The sequence below is a fragment of the Suncus etruscus genome, chromosome 11 (genome assembly GCF_024139225.1).
Source record: "Suncus etruscus isolate mSunEtr1 chromosome 11, mSunEtr1.pri.cur, whole genome shotgun sequence".
NCBI lineage: Eukaryota > Metazoa > Chordata > Mammalia > Eulipotyphla > Soricidae > Suncus > Suncus etruscus.
The window spans coordinates 52,353,831-52,366,051 of record NC_064858.1 but is presented as its reverse complement, the minus strand read 5'-3'; the positions used below and the strand labels follow the sequence as shown (position 1 = coordinate 52,366,051).

At 36.7% G+C, this 12,221-nt stretch overlaps 1 long non-coding RNA gene across 1 annotated transcript in view; it reads right to left on the bottom strand.

The window, feature by feature from the left end:
* LOC126021979 (uncharacterized) overlaps positions 1–12,221 on the bottom strand; it is a 38,281-nt gene that overhangs the window by 4,099 nt on the left and 21,961 nt on the right. The window contains exon 2 of the long non-coding RNA XR_007500258.1: positions 12–174. This is a non-coding gene — a long non-coding RNA (uncharacterized LOC126021979). The remainder of the gene's footprint in view (positions 1–11; positions 175–12,221) is intronic.

Sequence of the window (12,221 nt, the reverse complement as noted above, 5' to 3'; positions counted from 1 at the left end):
AAACTGTTTACCTTGGAAAAGAACAGGCAGGCTTTTCTCTTCCAAATAATCCCGCCAGCCTTTCTGAATGTCATCCCAAAGCGATTCTGCCTCCTCCGACTTATCCAGCATCTGAGGCTTTGAGATAACCCTGGTAGCACTGGCCTCCTTCCCCAGCCCTTCATTATTAGTCTCCTGGTGGGTGAGATAGAATACAGTGAATGTAATAACCCTACTTCACACAACAGGCTTGCTCTCTCTTTTAAATTGAAAATCCCCTTATTACAAAACAAGGGGTGTTCTTTTTCTTCTACCTTTAAGTAGGACTGCCACATTCATTGCTTTTTATAAAAACGCAGCTGCTTTTTAAGCTACAGATAAATAGAATCTGCTAGCCAGTAATTCGACTCAGTCTGAATGCATTATTTTCTAAGACACTTTGGTGAGGGGCTTTTTTTTTTATTATGAACTGGAATGAACAAGGAAAGTCCTTTTCTTTTCTAATTATGAATGTGTTTTGTTCCCTGCTATTAACCTACAATGTCAGATTGATCTTCTTCTTTTCCTTTTTTTTTTTTTGTAACCAGTTCAATAAATCAACATTTTTCCCCTGGAAAATTAGAGGACTGATGATTAAGTCTTCATGAACTCCAGTGACAAAAATAAAAGTAGCACAAGAAAGAAGTGAATGCGAATGCTGAAACCATAAAAAAAAAAAGAAAATGGAGTGGCCTTCTCAAGGCAACAAATCCAATCCTGTATTTATACAAGAAGTTAAGAAAAGGCGATTCACTGATTGATTTATTTCATTCTTGTTAACTTAATTTAAATAAAGTTAAGAATTGCCAGGCAGTTTCATAAATTTGATCTTATTGCATTTAGTCACCAACCAGCAAAATGATAATACAATAACATTTGAATGGAATGCCCCACCCTTCTGTGTTATCTGTTCACACTGATATTGCATGATATCCAATAATTTTCATCAGTCATCTTCTTACTTCTCAAAGCGAGGCAATGAAGAATCACTACAACTAAATGCATTTAATTTGGGTTTTTGATATTACTTAAATTCTGAAGATAAAACACTGGAAAAGTAAATGATGAATCTCTATATTATAAGAAGGCAGTGTAGAAACTCCATTTGCTCAGTGTAAGTTAAGTTTTGTTCCCACTTCTTCTATTTCTGGCTATAATAATATGATAGACTAGAGTGGCTGTGCTCTATGTCTATATGGATATATTGCCTTGCCAAGAAAAGGAAATCCCACAAGGTATCAGTGGGGTTCCAATTAAGGAAAAATAAATACTGCTGCAACCTGACAAAATGGAAAGGTTACTTTCTATCTCAGAAACACAGGCAGGTGCTCACTACTAAGTCTAAAGATTCAAAGCTGATGCTGTCATTTCTTTCCCCTTTCACAATCATGGAAAGCAAAGTATTAAAAATGAATTAAATGTAGCTGATTGTTCCAGGAAAGTTGAATGTTTCTTTTGTTGTTCATTTGTTTGTGTTATTTTGAGTTTCTCTCTAGTAACAGAAATAGGAGTATAGTAAGTGGGTTTTGTGCAAAATGTAAAGCTTCTGTGAATTCACAAGCATATGGAAGAGGCCAGACTCAAAGAAGGTGTATGGATGTGTGTGTATGAAACAGGGAGAAACTATTGAAATTATATTTTTATCTAATGTCATGCTCCTTTTTTATTGTTATTCTACTGAACTTTTTAAAAAGTAGATATTTATTACATGTGAGATTTCAAAACATCACTCAGAACTGATGTATTTGCAATAAACAGGGTTGATGGAGGTTTTGAATTGTTCCTATTCTGCTTAGATTTGAAATAATTTTCTGTTTGAGGACCCATCAGGTTGCTGGCCTTGGTTTCAGAGACTAAGTGATGCTGTGGCAACATAAGAAGCCCAGTTTACCTAAAATAAATAACAAAACCCCTTCAGTGAGAAACAAATTGAAGTATGTGAAGCATCACCAGAAGAGTGAAATTGAATTCTTATGCATCAATATGCCCATTGATTACAAGCCACAACCACCCAGCTTTGGCAATGGAGAAATTTTATTTTTTGTAATATTGATATGTGAAGCAAAGGAAGAAAAATGGCTTTGTGTATATTTAGGGAGAAACTTATTTTCCTACATATCCAGATATTAAAACCCCATATTTATAGCCATCATTTTTCTTTCATTATCCAAAGAATTACCTTGAACAGTGTCTTACTCCAACCCATTCTTCTTTTACCCTGGTAATTCCATAATACAAACAAAAAATAGATTAGGCAGAGCTGAATGCAAGCTTGTGAGGACAGCACATAATCACCATCTTCTTTCGCCTGTTATTATTTTAACAGAATAAAAATGACCTTATGACCAGCCAGAACTCTCGTCCATTATTACTTTCGAAATAACTAAATAAGGAACTCTGCTGAAAGAAACTCTATTATAAGGGGAGAAGAATCATTGTCCCACTCAAGAAGACACAGAAAGACAGAGCTTTAACTGTTTGGCCTCATCATTCTCTCTTGGAGAAAAGAAAAAGGACAAAGACAAGCAAAGTAAGAAGAAAAGAGAAAGCAGAAAGGAGAGAAGGAAGTAGAGGCCATATCAAAATCCTCTAAGAATGACAAATGAGTTGTTTTCTTCCTTGCCACATAAAACACATTTTCTCTCCAATACCCTGCTACTTACATACTCAGTGACAAGCCCTAGAAGCCTCACTGCTGACTAGTCAATGAAGAGATTTGTGCCTGTATTACAGGGTCCCCCGAAGACAACGTTGCTTTCCATGAATTGTCTAGGATACACTGCCATTAAAAACAGCTACCCATAGCAATTCTTCATATTCACAGCAATGCTAATAGTAACTAGGGTTTTCTTTTCTTTGTGCCTTACTACCCAGAATTTCTTGAGGAGATTCCCAGCCAGTCCCCATGCTCTAAGAATGCCCAGCAATGCAAAACAAAATTACCCTTTAGAAAGAAAAATCTGACTCTGCCTCATTCCTTTCTTCTCCACTTGCAAATCACTTTACATTTGCAATGTATTTGAGGGAGTGGTGTGAGGGGATGACTAACTAAACATTGTGATTTTATTTACAGGTCCCTAGGAAGGAAAGTTGATGTATCTAGGAAATACACGAGAGTGGGCACTAAGTATACAATGAACTGTGCAAGCTGGTAAACTACTCTGCTCTAAAATTGTTCCTATTCCTAGGAATAGCTGAGTACCCAATTTGGAAAAATTCAAGATCTTCACGTAGATGCGAATTTATTTGACTTGGGAGCTGTTGCATTCTATTCCCAAATTATAATTCTCAACCCTACCTATTATATGTCTTCCAATAATTTGCAATCCATCATGTGTACTGCAGATTGATGAACCAGACCAAAACCTGACCCAAAACTGTTTCCCAACTAGTGATAAAAACACTTCATGGCATTGTAAATATTGAATAAAGCTGGTTTTCTAAAACTGCCAAAATGCTTCTTCTCAGCTAAACAAAATACCCAGTATTTATAAGAAGACTATCAGGATTGTAGCCCTATTATCAGATGGGTTAACTTTCAAATATAGGGAAAGACTTTCCTTGCACACAGTTGACCTGACTTCAATCCTTAGCACCCCACATGGTCCTCTGAGCCCTACATGGATTGATCTCTGAGCACAGAGCCAAGAATATGTCACGAGCACTGCTAGGTATATGCCCTCAAATGTTTTTCAACTACAAAAAACAATCACATATATATGTTGTTTCTCCCACTGTGGTATCAAAGATCAAATGTAAAATCACCAACATGTGAAGCAATTGCTGAGCCACTGAGTCACAACTCTGAACCAATGTTTCCTTTTAAGTTTGATCCAAACCACTACATTTTAATAGAAGAGATCTTATTTATGAAGATAACTTGGACATATGCATACTTGGTCTCCTTTAGGGAATTTAAACTGTGAATTTAAAATGTCTGCTTTTTTATCCCCTCCTTTCCCCCTTTCCTCACTAAATCTATTTTGATAATAAAGTTATTTGAAATGATGTCATTTTTTTTGTCTTTTGGGGGACAGGGAAGCACCACACCCAGCATTGTCCAAGCCTTATTACTATCTCTGTGCTCAGGGATCAATCCTGGCAATGCTTGGGATCCATATGTGGTACTGAGAATCAAACCTGGATCTACCACATGGAAAATGAGTGCCTGACCTGCTTTACTTTTCTACAGCCCTGTAAAAGAATCTTAGTTTCATAAAATCAAATCTCTTATAGTGATCAAACTTAACTGTTTTGCACAAGCAAAGGCAGATTTTTACAAGAGCAACTTCTGAAAGATTTCCTCCTCCTGATGGCTGTTTGCCCATGAACAGAGGCACAGCAAAAAGACACTTCCAAGCTCCACTGACCTCAGGAACTTCCAGCCAAGATTCTAATCACCTCTGCAGCAAGAACAAAGGTAATGTAAGAAGACAGAGAATGTACTGAATTTGTTTGTCTTACAAAAGAGAATACAGAACTATCTCCCCAGAATCACATTCAGCATGGACTGGCTTTACGTATGAAAAGTAAAACAAGCTTTTTAGCCTCTTGTCAAGGCTTCCTGACATACAGCACTTTCATGAGGTCAAGAAATGTGTCCTGAGCTTCTGTTTTTGGTTCTCCTTCAAGGCACACAGTAAAGAAGGCTGCCAGCTGCTTTTTAGCTAGTCACACTTGGGTGACTCCTATCCTCGCTGGAGCAGTGTGTCCAGCATATTTGGACTCACTAAAAAATTGAAGTAATTTCAACACAAAATAAATTCACATACTTTTTTTTTTGCCTCTAATATTCAAAAGAATGCCTGTGACACAGTTAAGTTGGAAACGTTTCAGGTAATGAGAAGATTACAGAGATCACATAGGTAAAAATGAAGATGTCATAATGAGATAAAATCTAAAACCAATTTAAATTCAACCAGAACTTCCCAAAGAAAACAAGCCCAAAATCTTCCCCCATGTTAAAATTTTGTTTTTGAAATGGCAATAGGAGAGGGACTTGTCACATTTTGCTAATTTCAGTGTGTGTGTGTGTGTGTGTGTGTGTGTGTGTGTGTGTGTGTGTGTGTTCAGAAATCTAAAACAAAAGAGCTGAAAAACAATTAGATGCATGAATTTCTCTGTTGAATGGGGGGCCAAAGCCAAGATGCAAACAATAGATAAGTTAGAGATTCCGAGGAACTAAATTTGAAGTCAGCCAGTAAAACGGATTGAACCTTATTACCTCTAGTCACTGAGAAATTCCCAAGACAGTTGGATGCAATTTGAAAAGGTCAGAAAAATATTTCCTGCACAGCATTACTGCTTCATGGTTTAAGGGTGTACAATTGTGAGATGCCAGCTCTAATCATTTTTATTGACTTTGCTTTCCAGAGACCGACAGACAGTCTGGCAAGCAAGACCAATAGATAAGAGAAAAGTCAGTCGAATAAATGAAAATCTCTCCCACGTTGTTCTCTCACTTGTGGCTGTGAACAATCCCAAATATTGCTCCTCTGAACAACATTTACACCAGCATCACTGAAGAATGACAGAATGGAAATGAATCAAAGGAAACATTGCTCTATTCTAAAGAATAGGTGCTTTTAATTCCTATTTGTTTAACTTCTACTATAGCGATGCATTGTGAAAGGTAATTAATGCTATTTATTAATCATGAAACAAACCAGTGGTTTGTCCATATTTTGTTTTTGAGAGAACAGCTTCCTGAAAAAGGAAGATTCCTAGCACAGAAAGTGAACATTAATAAAAGATAAATATGTTATTGTTTTAATATCTGTGTTTTTAGGGACGGAGTGATAGTACAGTGATAGGGCATTTGCCTTGCATGCGGCCAACACAGGACGGACCCTGATTCTATTCCTGGCATCCCATATGGTCCCTGAGCCTGTCAGGAGCGATTTCTGAGCTCCTGGAGTTAGGAGTAATACCTGAGCGCTGCAGGGTGTGACCCCAAAACCAACCCAAACCAAAACAAAACAAAAAAAAAAAAACCATAAAACGGTGTTTTCAATAAAGTTCCTTTGTGATTAGAAACATTTTAAAAACAAAGAAAAAAGGTGTCTCTTTTTACTTTACAGGTGACTTTTATGAAGTAAGAATCTTTTGTTAGCAAATACATTGCATGGTCTTTCGGAGGCAAAGTACTGACTTTTCAATACCGAATGGCACATTCCATGCTAGCCCTTCAAAGGTTTAATTATCTTCTGACTTTCATGTCTGTGAGGAGCCATGTACTTTGGAGGCAAACATAAGCCTATTTATTCTTCACTTGTGTAGTAGCAAGGCTGAAACTTTTTAATGGCCTAGACATTGGGTGCTTTCATTTTATGTTTTGGCTCTGTGAAGAGAGCTGGTAGGTCCCTAAGGCTTTTCAAGCATCAAGAAAGCTTTTCCTATAAACTGCTTTCATTTGGATCAATTCTATACCTCAAGATTCAGGTAGATCCAATTGTACCTTCTAATCAGCAAGGCCATCACAATTTGTAACCCAGGAAGATGATCACAAAACAGCTTTTTCTAATATCAGTGCCCAAAAGACAAGCAAAGAAATCCCAAACAAACAAACAAACAAACGCCAACTCATTAATTCATCTCTCGGTGCTTTTCTATGCATGTGCAACTCTCACAACTCTCTAGATTCTAACTGAATATTTTATTTTTCCCAAATATTTGACATGGTTTTGATTAAGCAATACAATAGGATGGATTTATTTTTTTCACCGTATACTGTATCTTAGCCATAACAAAAATAAAAATTTGGTAGTGGTGTTCGAGGCCTCCAGTGAATCACATTCAAAGCTCAAGCCTTTTACAGCTTTATTTTGTAGGTGCCGTTTTTCTTGCAGAAAGAACATGCAGGGTCTGTCCATTTTTAAGATTCTATTACCCAAGTTCTCCATAAGAAAAAATTCCCAACCTTTCGCACAACCATTAATATCACATTAATAGTATAAGATTATTCCTGAAAGTATTATTACTAACAAAATAATAGACCCATCTATTCCAAACCCATGTATTTAATTACCGATACTCCAGGAGCATTTTAGGTCCCAGGAATGTGCTCCCTCTCTGCTCTCATAACATTTCTGGGGTTGAGTGGAAATAAATTTTGTGCCCATACAACATGTGCTCAAAGTTCACAAACTGTATACTCTTCCTGGAGCTATGAATGAGCCATAGTTGATAGCTGTCTTTCCTGTCCATGTGGTATTTAGTTTGTGAGAAGAATAATACTCACAAAGCAAAAATACGGGGGGTTGTATGGTTCACCTATACCTGCTAAATTTTATAGCTTAATTGCATACAACTTGCTTTCCTCTTTGAATTATCTCTGAATTATGTTAGAGAAGAGTAAGGAGGTAAAGTTTTTGCTTTGTTTTGATTTGTTTTGTTTTCTTAAATGGGTGGCATTAAAATGGAATGTAAATTCTCTCAACATCAACTGTAAAAAAGAAAAAAATGTAGCTCTCTTGTTATTATTAAAGCAAATAGGTAGAATGAACAAAAATAATAAATTGGAAAAGATTAGCACATAAATACTGCTGCGGGTTTTTTTGTTTTTGTTGTCATTGTTCTTCAACAACGTACAAAACACGAGTAAGTTCCATCAAAATGCTATTTTACCTTCATTGGATAACATTTATTTTTTTCTAACCACTGTAGTGAATGTATACCCAACAATAACGTTTCCTGTTCCAAAATGAGTTCTGTAAGTATTGAAATGCTAGTGGACAATCATAGTACATGTGGTCTGGGCACTTGGCTTCATGGTCATAGTTCAGCTTACTCTGAGCTATATGTCAGTCTGAAAGAGTGTCTAATTTACTCCTAAGGCCTCCTTTTGGAAGACACTTTTTTTTAGTGAAAAGGAAGGCTGAGAAGGAATTCTCCTAGAGAAAGGGCAGTAAAAGGAGCCCAAAGAAGACACAGTAGCAGCTGAGTAGCATTATTTGCAGAATGAAGTCGCTGTTGATAGTTAAAAAGGAAATTATTTAAGATAGAAACATAATTAGGTGCTGCTATTAATGGTGGAGAAAGGAATAGATTGAGAGGGGGAAACACACTCTTAGAAACCTTAAGTATGACTGTGGAACTATAGAACATCTGATCCCCTGCTTTTCTTAAATACAGACTAGAGCAGAGTATAAAATGGGATTTTTTTTTTTTGGACTCCTAAAGTTCTTGAGAATAAAGGGACTTCAACCCCTACCCAAAAGGAGACGTAAAAGTGCATACAAAGTAATTTCATTTTTGTTTGTTTGTTTGTTTTTTGGATCACACCAGGCAGCACTCAGGGGTTACTCCTGGCTCTACGCTCAGAAATCGCTCCTGGCAGGCTTGGGAGATCATATAGGATGCCGGGATTTGAACCACCGTCCTTCTGCATGCTATCTCTCTGGCCCAATTTCATTTTTAATATGTTGAGCTAACATTTTTATTTAGCCTTAGTTATCATCAAGAGATGTCTGGATAAACATTTTTAAGACAGGCTAATTGGCTAATTTCTCCTATTTCTTAAAATGACAACCTTTTTTCAAGATCAATTATGAACTTTATATGGATTCTTTGTAACAAAAAGCTGAAAGCACATTAACTTTTTTTATACATTCTGTTAAGGAATAATGATGCATAATCAAAATATGATATTTATAGCAACAGAGGCAATTAACACACCTCTGACTATGTAGAGATTGAAAGAGCACTTCTATCCTCTGGAACAAAATGGTCATTCAGTGATTTCCATAAACCTCTAATAAGATTCTTATTTTAATTACTCTTGCAACTTTTCAATGTCACAATGATAAATGTTTTATGTACCTGACCATCCTTCTTAAGAGAATTGGTAGCATGATAACCTGAATGTGATCCCAGTCCATTTTCTTTGAATTATAGGAATCTCCAGAGCATATTGTTTCCTGCACTGGGAGATAGCAAGGTTTAAATTTTTCTGAATAATTTCCGAAATCAAATTTGAAAGTTTTTATGAGAGATGATCCTCCCTGGTGGATGACATAAAGCAAAGCCTAAGGGGAAAACATGAAAATAATTAGCATAAATGTATTAGCATATAGATGTCTTTGAAATAATCAACAGTAGAAAACCAAAGTGCTTATCCCCAAAAGAAAGTTAGGAGAAAATATGAATTAGAGTACACTTCTTGCATGACAAGACCAACTTGAAAGCCAAACAAAAAAATTCTTTTTCTGTAAAGAAAGGAATGACCAGAGAAAAGGAGAAATAACTCTCAAACTATTTTTTGTTTCCCCCTTTCTCTCTTAAACAGGAAATAATCAGAGTGAAGGAAAATAGTACAGTGGGAAGGGTGCTTGCGTTCCATCTCTGGAACCCCATATGTTGCTTTGATCCCTGAGAGGAGTGATCCCTGAGCACAGAGAAAAACATAAGCCCTGAGAACCATTAGATATAGCCCAAACCCTCCCCCCCCCAAGAAAAATTAGGAAACAAATAGGAAAACAGCTTCTTCTACTTTCTTTAATCATTCTTACCAAGTAAATATCTTGAATTATTTATTTCTTGTTTTCCCCATACAAAGCTACCTTTTCATCTTTCTCTGTATTGCATTAAAATGTTAATCTTGTCCACTTATCTACCAAAAGTACCAAGGAGCCTCAACTGTAAAGAAGCTGTTTGTTACTATTTGTCAACTATTGACCTTGAATAGTCATTTTGTGGTTTCAAATTATCCTAACCTCTCATGGCAGTTATCTATTATGGTGGATAACAGCAAGAGCATAGTCTTCATTTAAAAATCTGATCTCAGTCTTATTTTATCACCCAGGACAGAGCAGAAGTCTTCCAAACACCACGAAAGCACCGAGGGGAGAGTAAATGAACCTAAACAGTCTATAGTTAATCCCTTGACAATATACTCCAAGAGTGGAGAAATTCTGTATCTCTTAGGCCAAGGGAATTCCTTTCCGAATGACCCCAATATTTACTGTGCCTGTGCAGAAGGGGGAAAAAAAGCACAAAACAATTTTTTCTTTTTTTTTTCTATTTTTTTTTAATCTATCTAGGTTTTGTAGATTTCTTTGTTTTGGTATGGTTATTGAAGTTGTTGTCTCCATTTATATTTATTTTTTTATTTTTTTCTTCTGTTCTTTTCTTTCTTTAGGTGCTCTGCCATGCTTTTTATCTCAAGACCATGGCTTTTATGCGGTGCTTATCTTTATTGTTGGAGTGCTCACGGGATATTTCATTTGACACTTCCTCGTGTACTGTTGGGGTGTTTCACCTTCTTTCTCCCCTTTGTCTCTCAAACCGATGATGAGAGCCTCTAGAAGGAATCCACCCATTTTCGGCGTATTTGATTTTTACCCCAGTTTATCACTTTTCTCTTCTTTAAACAAAACCACATAACTTGAACTATCTAGTCCCGCCTCCCAATTAGAGGAGGAAACAAGGGAGGTACCAAGACCAAAACAGGTGTAGGACCACTAAATAGTAAGCTAGGCTCAGAGGGGACCACATATTCTAGCAACCTGGGGGGTGAGGTAGGAGGATATGGGAGGTAGAATGGGAACGGAGCTGTAGGGAGGATAATTTGGTGATGGGAATCCCCCTGATATTATGTTAATATGTACCTAAAATATTATTGTCAACAATATGTAAGCAACTATGATCAAAATAAAAATTATAAAAAAATAAATAAAATAAAACAATAACAGCAACAAAATCTGATCTCAAAGTCAGGGAGAGGGCATAGGAATTGGATTCGAGTACATGCAAAGCAAGCTGTTTGATCTTGATTTATCTCTGATACCACATGTCCCTGAATATCCTGAGCACTGCTAAGTATAGCCCTAGAGGCCCCTGAAAACCATCAGGTGTTCCTATAGTCCCTAGCACCACAAAGTTCAAGCAGCACTATATGTTCAAGTTCTCACATTGAACCACTGGTCAATGTGATTCAATATACAGAAGGGTCTCCAAGTTCCCTAAGCAATAAATAGTATAGTAGTAAGAGTAGGAATAGTGGGGCCGGGCGGTGGCGCTAGAGGTAAGGTGCCTGCCTTGCCTGCGCTAGCCTAGGAAGGACCGCGGTTCGATCCCCCGGCGTCCCATATGGTCCCCCAAGAAGCCAGGAGCAACTTCTGAGCTCATAGCCAGGAGTAACCCCTGAGCGTCACAGGGTGTGGCCCAAAAACCAAAAAAAAAAAAAAAAAGAGTAGGAATAGTGATGGTAATGGTGGTGGTGATGGTAGTAGCACTAGCACTAGATTAATAGTAGCAGCAGCAGCAGCAGCAGCAACAGCAGTAGTAGTAGTAGTAGTAAAAGACAATATTATATGGGTAACCCTGGAAAAGTTTATTGAACACAACTTCTGTTTTCTATATAATATTAAGAATATTGGCTACTTTTCTGGGTTGTAAATTAAAAGATCTATATTTAAATAGCCTGGAATAGCTCAATAAAAAGAAATCTCAATTAATTTATTCTCAGTAGATCTTGTGAAAACTGTAATTTTTGTAACCTGGTATTTAATCCTGCTTTAATCCTGCTTACCCATTCACAATTTCTGAAAATAAATGTATGATCCAGAAGATTTTTATTAATAAAAGATGCCACAAAATGTTTATCTGGATGAATTAATGGTGGCATGAGTTTCATGTTGGTGATAGTATAAGTCATACCAATAGAATAAGGTTGATAAAAATAAAGATCCTACAGAAATACTTTGTTTCATGAAGCCAAAAGCAGGAATTTCAATTGAACTTTGCAGTGCTTCAAGAAAACCCACAAATATTTTATAAAAGTATGAGTTTTCCAATCATACCTTAAATTGTCTGACAATTTTTTGAACTATCAGGTGAATTCCCTGAACAAGCCCTATGTTGAACGATCACAACAGTCATTGCTGCTATGACTGAACACCATTTATTTTAGTTCTTTTAAGGTTTTTTCCCTTTGCAGTTAATAGAGCAGGTAAAACAGAATTGTTTGTGTTTCATTTTGCCAATAACATATCACTTAATTTCTCAACTTACTTTCTTTTTACTTTTGGATTTTGGGCCACCCTTAGCTGTGCTCGGAGCTTACTTCTGATTCTATACTAAACGATCACTCTAAACAGGTTTAGGGGGCCATCTGAGATTCTGGAGATTGAATCCAAGTCTGATCTTAAAGCAAGTCAAGCTCTTTATTTGCAGTAATATCTCCTGGCCTCACTTCAACTTAT